This window comes from Ascidia mentula, chromosome 2, assembly GCF_947561715.1.
Source record: "Ascidia mentula chromosome 2, kaAscMent1.1, whole genome shotgun sequence".
NCBI lineage: Eukaryota > Metazoa > Chordata > Ascidiacea > Phlebobranchia > Ascidiidae > Ascidia > Ascidia mentula.
In genome coordinates this window covers 18,779,300-18,790,355 of record NC_138567.1, presented here as the reverse complement: position 1 = coordinate 18,790,355, position 11,056 = coordinate 18,779,300, and the positions used below count along the sequence as shown (strand labels likewise).

Genomic DNA, 11,056 nt, shown 5'->3' with positions numbered 1-11,056 from the left:
CCTCTAATCATTCGCTTTACCAGATAAAACTGCGACCACCGAGCGCCAGCTATCCTGAGGGAAACTTCGGAGGGAACCAGCTACTAGATGGTTCGATTAGTCTTTCGCCCCCTATCGCCCCCACGTCGTTTTGTGGTAATACACTCATGCTGCTTAGTAGACGCCTTCACAAGCTTATTTCGCAGTACCCTTCTAAGAAACAATGTGGCAAAATTCAAGAATTCCTAAAAACGTAGTTCTTTTTTCAAAGTCTATTGAACTAAGTGAAACAACGCATCATATAAACAACGAAAATATGTGAACAAGCAACACAATCAACCAATGGAACACGAAAACAAAAGTGAACAAAATAGTAAAAACGTTGGAAACAATAAACAAAATCTTAATTTACAGAAGGAAGTTGCTTGCGCATTTTTGTTTTGTTTTCTTACTCGTCACAGCCACATCGCTTTTTTCAGCCGCTTCAGTGACCGCAGTTGGCAAGATTTCCTTCCTTGGTTCCTTCTTCTTTGAACTTTTTTTCTTTCTTTTCGCGTCTTGCACATGTTGAGACGTTGTGCCACTTCGCAAAAGCTCTTCAAGTCGCATCGAATTCTCAGTTTCTTTGTTCAACGTTGTCTCATCACCCGAATCCTCTGCGACTTGCTTTTTCTGCGTTGCACTTGTTCACCTTTTGGCTTTTGAATCGCTGCAGCTTTTGCTGCTTGATGACGTCACAGCGAAGTCCTTGAATGACCTCTTTCTTGAAGTTGATACCCGTGGCCCAGAAACGTGGCCAAGTTCTCCACAAATAGCATCGCAATACGACGAAAAGGTTTTTTTCTGCTTAAATGTGGACAAAAAATCGTCATTACATTTAGCAGCAATTGATTGCAAGGTCGCAAACACGAACTGCATGACACGCAAATGTATCCCAATCAGATACATTGAGCCACCAACTTGGGTCATCTTGTGCATGTAGCACTCGTTGAGTTCTTCCATAAATTGCACATTCTGTCTCAGTTGGCCAAGATTTTCTTTGAGCATTCCTTGACTGAAACTAGCCCTTTCTTCTTCCGGCAACCTCTTCGCAAAAGGCTTGCAGAAGTCCTTCGTCTGCCGCAAAAAGTCGTCGAACTTTCCGAAAAAACTTTTCTTTGTCAATGCTTTCAAATCGTCGCAAATGACACTCCAATTCTTCTCCGAGTGTTTCACTCAATTCTGACAAAGCCACATGCGGCCTCGTAAGCCATTCACAAGTGAAATTCTTCAATTTCTCTTGGAAGACTCGATCATCATCCATCTGCTTTGGGTCGCATGCCCAACCATACGGGCGAAGAAAATCTGCGCAACAACAAAACGATTACATTTGCACACGTTCACCTCATCTCACTGCACGCATATATCAGACACTAACCTTCTGGAAAGTGGTAAAAAAAATAAACGCACCTTCCCTTCTTCTTCGGACTATCAGTAGACTCCATCAATTTAAAATCTTCGCATCAACAAAAACACTACAACACGAACCTTTGTAATTATCGCAGAAAGAACGATGATATATCTTTTCAAATTCTCTTTTCAAAACACCGTTTGCCCAGCGAAAAACAAGTTAACAACGGAAACTAACGTGAAAAAAGGATAGAACAAGTATTTACAAATATTTACAGGAAGAGAACGCAGAATAAAAGTGGGAGAATTACGCTATATATGGAAGTGAACATTGTATAAAAGGGGAGGATTACAGGTTTTGATGAGGAGGGGAAGAAAGAGGTACACTCTGTGGGGTCCATTTATTTATTTTAAAAAATCTACGGATTTGACAAGTACCACCTCCAGGAGGGGATCTGGCCTTGCCCGCAGTAACCGATGTTTAAGGATTAGTGATTGGCGGAAGGATTGGGTCAGTTTTCTTGGGATATTTTTAACAACATTAGGATTCTTTTTTACTTTGTTTCGGGTTTTCCATATTATGTGGGTAAGGGTGGTGTTCAAAATAATAATCAGTGCTCTGTGCTCGAGTGTATTATCATCAAGGAGTTGGGGAAAATGTAAATAAGTAGGATGATCGAAATAATAGAGGTTCTGTGGCATAAGTGCTCTGAGAACTGAAATAACTAAGGAACGAAGTGGTTAAATATGCGTGCATTTAAAAAATAAATGATGATTAGTTTCATATATATTTGAACAAAAGGTACAAAAACAATCATTGTCTAAAAGAAATGGGGTGTATGTAGACTTAAGGGGTAACAAATTGTAAGTAATACGAAAATTAAAAGTCTTTAAATAATTTGGTAAAGAAGGGTGATGAACCAAGGACCAATCTGTCAACTGAAAAGGGTTAGGTTCCGGATTTGTTAAACGTAAATAAAGAGGTTTTAGCTTAGGGGAAAGTAATTCCGATTCTGTCGGGGCAAAAAAGTGAGATCTAAAAGAAAAGGAGAAGGGTTTGTAGCGTATGGTAAATTATTTCTGACACGTAAATTAAAAAACTTAGAGACCAATTTAGAATTTAGAGTAAACCAATATTAAACTCAACAAAAGAAAGAGCAGGGGTTGTGGGGGTATCCAAAATTCTATGTTTATAGTAGTTTTTAACAGGAAAGAGAGAATAGATTTGAGTAAAGTGGTATTTTGGCGACGCCATACCGGCCAAGGTCACGCGACGCCGCCAGGGTTTGGATGGGAAGGGTAGGATTGTGGTGCCCCCCAACGAAGCCTGCCACAATGCTGTCTACCGCTTCCCGCTGTCCTTCAGGGAGAGGGTACGATTTAGCTAGATAAGAAATATGGGGAAGGAGTAATGTTTTAGTGAGGATGCTTTTCGAATCATAGGTCAGAAAGGGGTCGCTTATAGAGGAAACACGGGTACGTAAAGAGAAAATGGCTTTGCGCCATGCCGCGGTGATTGAGCTGGGGTGTCCAATTGGTATGTTTAATGGGCTTATGGCCTTACTGTTCCAAGTTATACTGTATTGGGTAAAATTATGAGGGGGGATTGATGGTGGCGATCGCCTGGGTTTTGGTGGGATTAACGGTTAAGCCTGATATACTGGAAAAATTTGTGACGAGGTCGAGGGCAAGTAAGAGGGAGTCGCGGCCGGTCACCGCTAGGGTGACATCGTCCGCGTAGGCGACCGCTTTGGGTACGTTACGGCATGGTGCGGGAATAGATCTAATTGAAGGGTGGTTTTGAAGGGCAGCAAGAAGCGGGTCGACAGCAATCAGGAAGAGGGTCAGGCTAAGGGGCCTAACACCTCTCCTGATCGGGAAACCCGTTGAGGAGGGCTTGTGATGAGGATGAAGAATAGAGTGAAGATAAAAAATCAGTAAAAAGCGGGGGAAAGCGTTTTAGTTGTAATTGCAAAAGGAGCCAGTCATGAGAGATGGAATCGAAAGCTTTTCGGAAGTCAAGAGAGATAAAAAAGGAGTCCGAATTACGTTTTTTAGATGAGTAGTGAAGGTCGCGGAGGAGAGTAGTTGCATGAGAAGAAGTAAAACCAGGTTGGGCAAACTGATTGGGGGAAATTAACTGTGAAATAAAAGGGGTAATGCGTAAATTAAGTGTTTTAGTCAAAATTTTAAAATCTAAATTAAGAAGGGATATGGGGCGATAATTTGATAATAAAGAAGGGTCAGATTTTTTGAAAATAGGAGTAATGTGGCCTGCTGTAAAATTAGGAGGGGCATAAGCGTTAAGAAAAGAAAAATTAAGGGCTGATGTGAGGTCGGCCCCGATCAGGTCCCAGAACAGTTTGTAAAACTCTGAACTGAGACCGTCGGGGCCGGGGGTTTTACCGCAGTGAAAAAGAAAAACCGATTTTTTAACTTCTGAAACTGAAAAGGGGGCAGATAAATTTTCTAAAAAAGAATCAGGAATAAACTTAGGAGGTTGTTTAAGAAAAATGTTCGTGGGGGTTGGTAACTCAAGATTTTGATTAGAATATAACAACTTAAAAAAATCAAAAGTATGTGAAAGCATTTCTTTGGGGGAAGTTAAAAGGAGACCAAAAGAATCTTGCAACTCAAAAATAGGGGGTTTAAATTCAAAAAGGAAGAAGTTTTGAGTAAAGAGCCTTATAGGATCAAGTTAGAACGGGATAAGGATTTTTTAACGGAATAAAAGGAATTAAAATGTTCTTTCACGGGAGAAAAATCAAGAGTAGTTCGAATGTTGTCAAGGGATTGTTGTAGGGAAGAAACCTAATCACGGGATTCTTTAACTAAGCGTTTCGAATGAAAAATAATGAGGGATTTAATTTTGACTTTAAGGGATAACCAAAAATCAAGAGGGTTGTTGAACATATGAGCAAGTGATATGACCAAATAACATAATGACGATTTAAATCATAAACAAAAAAGGGGCCGTAAAAGATTTTAACATTATTTTTCCATGGGCCTTAATTACGGTCAAACGTCGTGCTATTTCAAAGCCTGCATATGCACTGACCGTTCGGGAACGTAGCACAAAATCTAACACTGCCGTATATCTGACTCCTGCGTTACTGTTTAAACAAAGACTATAGACCTTTAAGATTTATCCTTCAATAAAACCATCAACAACTTACAAACCACGCATCAATCGGTTCTAAAACAATAAAACTCGTATAGCTTGGCGACAATCAACACAATTGTTTCTTTTGATTTACTCTTTGACTTATGGTCTTGTTTGGCGGGTTTAGTTTGTCTCTCTCTCTGGTGATTTTCCCCCTGTTGATTCTCTCCCGACCCATGATGAATATAGCTCAGGTAAAAGAAAGAACTGACGTTGGAAAAGGTGATGACAAGATTGTTGTCGAACGTCTTGATGACGTAGACGAGGCGCTTGTCAGTCCACATAATTGATGAATTGTAACCGGTTGTTGTAGGGACAAAGCAATTGCTTGTTAACAATAGTACTATAATACTGGGAATTGTTTTCAAATATGATGTGATAGATGCAGAACTTCCCTTCCACCAAAGTGTTTTCCGGAAAAGTTTTGTTTCAGTAAAATCTCTTGGATGTTCTTGTCTACAGCTGGTGTGGAGAATTTCGTTTGTTGTTCGATGTCCGTTAACGTTAATTGTTTGTTGTGACTTTTCCGCTCTTCCAGAGGACCTTTATCTTGATGACTCTTGGCTGAGTTGTTGTTATCGTGAAATCTCTCTCAACTCCACGTACTCGATTGAGGTCGTTAAAAAGCACAACTGGTGGAGTTGATTGCGATGGAACGTCTTCAACTAATGTACATTTTCGATCGTGCACTCGAAAGATCGTCGTTGCACGCGATGTGATATCCATGTGTTTCTTCTTACTGATTCGTACATCTCTGGAAAGCAAACTCAAACGTACGGTATTAAATAAATACAATATTCAAAATATAATGGGGAATAAATGTAGAATATACGTGACAACAATATACTTTGTTCACCGAGTTGCATGATGGACATACTGTTATAATATACATCTCTATGTTTACATATTTGCGCTGCGGAGACAATAGCGATTATATCCAACTGCGATAAAAAAAAATCAACGCGATTGTGATAACTTGTGAGTAACTATTTCGTGTGTTAAGGAGGTATATACCAATACAAATAGGTTCGACATTTGACATATGTTCAGCAATTCCAATGAGATACAAATTAAACGAGCCTTTGTACTTGGTAGGATTGACACGGTTAAAACAGTCCACTTGGTGCGGGCTAATGACAAGAATTTGCAAATGTGAAATGTAATCCACGACTTGGATTTATCATGAATCTCCCGCAATGCAATTTATAGACTTGCAGTGTGTTACAATGAGTGGCCGTATCTGCGGTCTGAAAAATAAGTCGCTTATTAAAATTTACCAGTGCGATTGAACATCGTAGGCAAATCACTGTGGATTTTTACAAGTGGCCCACGGCCCAACGCATGATATTTCAGCGCTATGCCCATGATTTTACTTGAGCATATGCAAAATAAGGCGATAGTTACATGCACCTTATAGCGACCAAGCAGTCGTACGCTGCTTCTTCGGACATTGTCCGATAAAATAGAGTTCTGTGTACAAAAATGGATAAAAAAGGGATTGCGTAGAAAGTACGCGGTCGCGTCATTGCGCGATTGCCCGATGCATTTGCATTGAAAACACCATTACCAAGATAACTTTTATACTGGTCCTTAATCAGTCTGATAGTTACTCACAAAAGAGTATGACAAGTTTAAGAGTCCGGCGATTCGTTTCAAATTAATCGCTAAAGTTTCCCCTCACAACAGAATACATTGGTTTTTGAACAAGTCCGTTTTTAAAACAATTTCGGGTATAAAGGCTTGGCCTGAAAGTCAGAGGCTACATTGTCACCTTCTGTTTGTTCATCTCCGTTTGGTTCTCGAAATGCCATTAATCTGTTCCAGGCTAATCGTCCGTAAATCTTAATTACCCATCCGGTCAATAGAATCGCCCAAATTCCAGCTAATATATAAATTACTAAAAAGACAAAACATAAAAAAGGTGCAAAGCATTTTTGGAAGCCGCTTCGATCGTTGAAGATAAGTAGGATACATCAACTTCAGTTGTTTGTTAAGCGCGATTGGCTGAGTTGTGCCAAGAGTTTAAATCTTCAAAACCACTACTAGGTCGGGGTAAATTATCTTCATACGTTTGAAAATCCAATTCCTCTTGATGTGTTATAAAATCTACTTTAGAATCCGCATGTACAAGTGTATAATTATCATAAACGTAAAAAGTGTTATTAATCCTAAAAGACATAACTCTACCGGGTACATAGTTCTCGACAAACTTAACTGTGGGATATACGAAACCATCTCTGAATAATTGTCTACCTTTAGAATCAATGTATTTAATTAAAGGTCTTGTGGCAAATAGATTTTTATGACGTAACTCTTCCACAATTGTACCGTTTATATTTTCGCAAGAAATTTCAGTCATTAAATCACCAACAGTTATTCTAAGGATTTCCCCTGGGTATTGTCTTGATATAGTTAAAGTGGATGCTAGCAGTTAAATCATTAATCGATGATGATACGGTGTCCATTGCTTCATTGATAAAAAGTCGCCTCTAGGAGTAAAATTCGCCTTAGGGATCATAAGGGGTAATTGTAGGGGGACATCACAATTACTCGGCACTATAATCATGCCTCCCGTACAGATGGCGTCTTGTCCGTAACAAATTGCCTTCGAACAAATAGTATTTCTCATCCTGTCTAAAATGTAAAGTTAGTCCATGAGTTCCCAAAGGTGTGACTACTGGACAGTCGACTTTATGCGGTACAGCCCAGGTAAAAATACGTGTCCCCACTGTGCAGCTACCTCGATGAATATTGCATTTTGACATAATTCCTAATGCACCCTTCATTTGTTTATGTATGGGATCATATAAAATAGTGGACTTTGTCAAAACACCATTTTGAACAGTTCCCTTCGAAGAGGTAGGCCATCTATAATTCACCTTTATTTCATTAGAGGATGACCAAACATTATCAGCGGATTGGGTTAATCGTCCAATTAGGGCGGCGCTATGAGTGCGTTGCCAATCTTCGCAGGCCCCTGAAGACGGTGGTGCCATGGATTTCTTAGTGTGGAATATAAATGAGATTCGAAAGATGATTCAAAAATTTGACAGGAATATACTTCTGAACGAATAAAGTCAGTAGATGGATTATAGAGTTGGCCAGAACATGTCTTAAAAATTTGAGATTCCTGTTTTTTACAGATGGTGGGTTCGGGTATGGCGTAAATGGCTGCATACCACTATGAACCACCCCTATGAAACCTAACTGGTACATTTTGTTGTACGTTCGTATCTAATCGCGATATCGAAGAGGTTTTCGGATTATGCGTCCTCTTCTAGTGACGTGTGTATCCTGATCAGGGGAAACGATAAGTGGAGCAACGTCGGAAAGTTATCAGTTATTACGTCTGTGTCTATAGATGAATCTGTATGAACATTTGGATCAGCGACTTTAAGTCGATCAATGGTTACTGTGTTTTCTCGTCCGTTCATAGCTAAGGTGAAAAACTTTGGATGTTTATTCAACACCTTACATGGACCATCATCAGCTGGATATAATGTTCCTTTCTTGGCGTGTACTCTCACAAAAACATGTGTGCAGCTCGCTAGAACGGGGTCGACATAAACATTAACCTGTCGCTGCGGCTTACGATTTGCAAAGTTCAAATGTGACATAAATGCGGTTAATTGCTTGGAATAATTGGATACAGATGTTTCCGGTACAATTTCCTTAAAAAATTCACCAGGTAATCTCAACGTTTGGCCATAGACTAATTCAGCAGCACATGCACCTATGTCTGGCTTAAAAACGCTGCGTAAACCCAAAAGTACAAGACCTAAATTGGCGTATTGGCGTTCCAATTATTTGGTTGATTATGAGATTTGAGAGCAGATTTTAAATACTTATGTTGTATCTCGATGAATCCGTTGCGTTGTAAATTTATTGCACACAAAAATCATTAAATGCTTCAGAGGTAAACTGACTACCGCGATCTGTCGAAACCCGCAGTGGCGCACCAAGTCTCGGCGGTAATGTTATGCAATGGTATTGCCTCGAACCAACGAGAAAATCTGCAACAACATGTTAATAAATAGGAATATCCATCACATAATGGTAATGGCCCCACAAGATCAAGATTGACATCTTGAAATCTACCTGTGGGTTCAATATATTTGCCCAAAGGTGCTCGTACATGCCGTCTAACTTTGCAACGTTGGCATTCCAAACAAGTTTGACTCCATTCATTGACGTCTCGATTAAGACCGTGCCAAACAAAACGACTAGCCACCAAGCGGCGTGTCGCTTTTACACCTGGATGAGATAATCCGTGAAGCGTGTGAAAAGCACGTTTCCTCAAAGCATGAGGAACAATAGGTCTGTCGCCAATCAACTTCAAATCACTGTTGGGAACTTGCCTTTCTGTTACCTCCAATGAACCATACAAGTCCTGTAAGCTTTCCTGAAAGTCCGTATCTTGCTGATGCTGAGCTAAATCATTCAACGAAAGTAAGCTGTCATTTAGGGAAATTGCATTTACTTCGATTCGGGAAAGACCATCTGCTACTGCTTTTTGAAAACCACTTAGAAATTCAACATCGCTTCTATACTGGGCAATATAATCCATGTGACGGTTTTGCCTCGGAGTGAAACTGCTCGTCTTTGATCGGAAAGCCTTAACCAAAGATAAATGATCTGAGACAACATTAAAATTCCTTCCCTGCAGTATATCCTTAAAATGCTTAATCGCTAAATAAATCCCAAGTAACTCTCTGTCGAAGGTACTGTAATTTTTTTGCGCGTTATTTAATGCCTTGGAGAAAAATGCGATTGTTTTCCATCCATGCAATGACAAAAGGTTATGTTCGAATCTATAGGACATTGGAGGATTTTTCCAGGATGTTTGCCAATAAATGGTCTTTCCACGAGTACCAGTAACATAACCACGTAGTAGTTCCGACATAATATGCGCGAACGTTTCGAAGTTGGGAAGAGTTGTTTATTCTACCAACGAATGCGTAGATAATGAATCAACTGTTGAACAGCTTCCACGAGATATGCATGCTGCCGTTGCCAATATAAAAAAAAACAGTCCATGTACACGTATGCAAAATAGTACCCACACCAAAAAGGGGATTCGCGATCTAAATAAAGCTTTCTCTTGTTGCCTACCGAAGTTAAGCACTCCTTCCATCATTTACTAGATGATGATAAGCTGTCAACAGCCTACTCCGACTCTGAATTCAAGTACAGAGCTCTGTATCAGAGTTACAGCAACCCTACAGTTCTGTAATCGCCGAGTGCAATTCACGTACAACGCAAAAAATGCCAGAATTGATTGCTCGCCAGAGGTTTCAACTTTTTGTGATCAATCAGCAATTCGAGGAACTGTTTAATTTCCCTTACATTGACTGTCTTCAATGTGGAAAAGCGAGGACGCATAAACCGGGACGGATATTACACGTGTTTACCGAAAAACAATGCGCACAGTAAGACCAAGACAAATCCAATGTCCATTTTACCAAAATATCCACGTTCTCCAAAGCGTCGCAGACCCTCATTATCACGTTCTTGTTTTCGCAAACGTTTTTTTTTCTCTACCTGCAAAAAACACAAACAAACTTAGACACAGAAACCTTTGATAAAACATACGCAAGCGCTTGTAACGACGGATATGAAGGTACGGACCGGCTCTAGTGGTGTTGATCTTAGCCCACCGTTCGACTACACTTCGCTACTTTCGCTCTTACCTCTAGTGCCAGCAACGCATTGTCGGCCACTATCAAAGTGTCCAACACGCGTCAGGTCGACCTCCTGTTCAAGGCCAGATCAGGTTTGAGGTGCAATCCGTCGCGCTTGGCATCAGGCTCCCAGATTGACTCCCATCTATTCCTCCAGGCTGACCGTTCAACCTGCTGCGTGATTTTGTCCACTACGCTCGGGAATCGGTTTTTCTCTTGAGAGGCTTCCGTTGTCGAAGACCCCACATCAACACTGAATTCCCGGTGAGACACCATGCGGCCTGCAGGTCCTGTCAGAACAAAACCGAGATCTGTGCTGGTCTACAAGACCAAAATCTGTGGGATCACATTGTGACCTGTTTTGTGGAAAGAATTGCATCGATTACACGACAAAGGAAACTTAGCGAACGCAAGCGATATAACTAGCGATGGCGTCAGACAGAGAGTGTAAATGTAAAAGAGTAGAAAGCAGTTTTAAAATACAAAATGAGATTAACGTAACCATTAAGATCAGGCGTATGCTTAAAACTACAAAAACGGTTTTGCATCTGCACTCCGTTCCAGCCTTCTCGGACGAACAGTCAATAAATCCGTCAACTCCTTGGCAGAATTTCCTCTTCTGTTCTGCGTTTTTCGTTTTGAATTTCAACCACTCAGCTCTGGCGCGGAGAATAGTGGTTGTTGTTATTTCTTCTCCGCTCCCGACCTCTGCCTGCAGTCTTCTTCGAAGATGTTGTCGGGGCTAAGGCGGATCCAAGGATTCGACAAGCCTGTGTGGTGCCGCAGCATGTAGATCTTCTGCTGCGGCTTGAGACGGGCCCTCAGGAGCCGCTGGAGGTCTGAA

At 40.7% G+C, this 11,056-nt stretch overlaps 1 pseudogene; it reads right to left on the bottom strand.

Annotated features, from left to right (window-relative positions):
* Positions 1-2,961: 2,961 nt before the first annotated feature.
* Positions 2,962-9,098, bottom strand: LOC145890310 (uncharacterized; annotated as a pseudogene).
* Between the last annotated feature and the right edge of the window lie 1,958 nt (positions 9,099-11,056).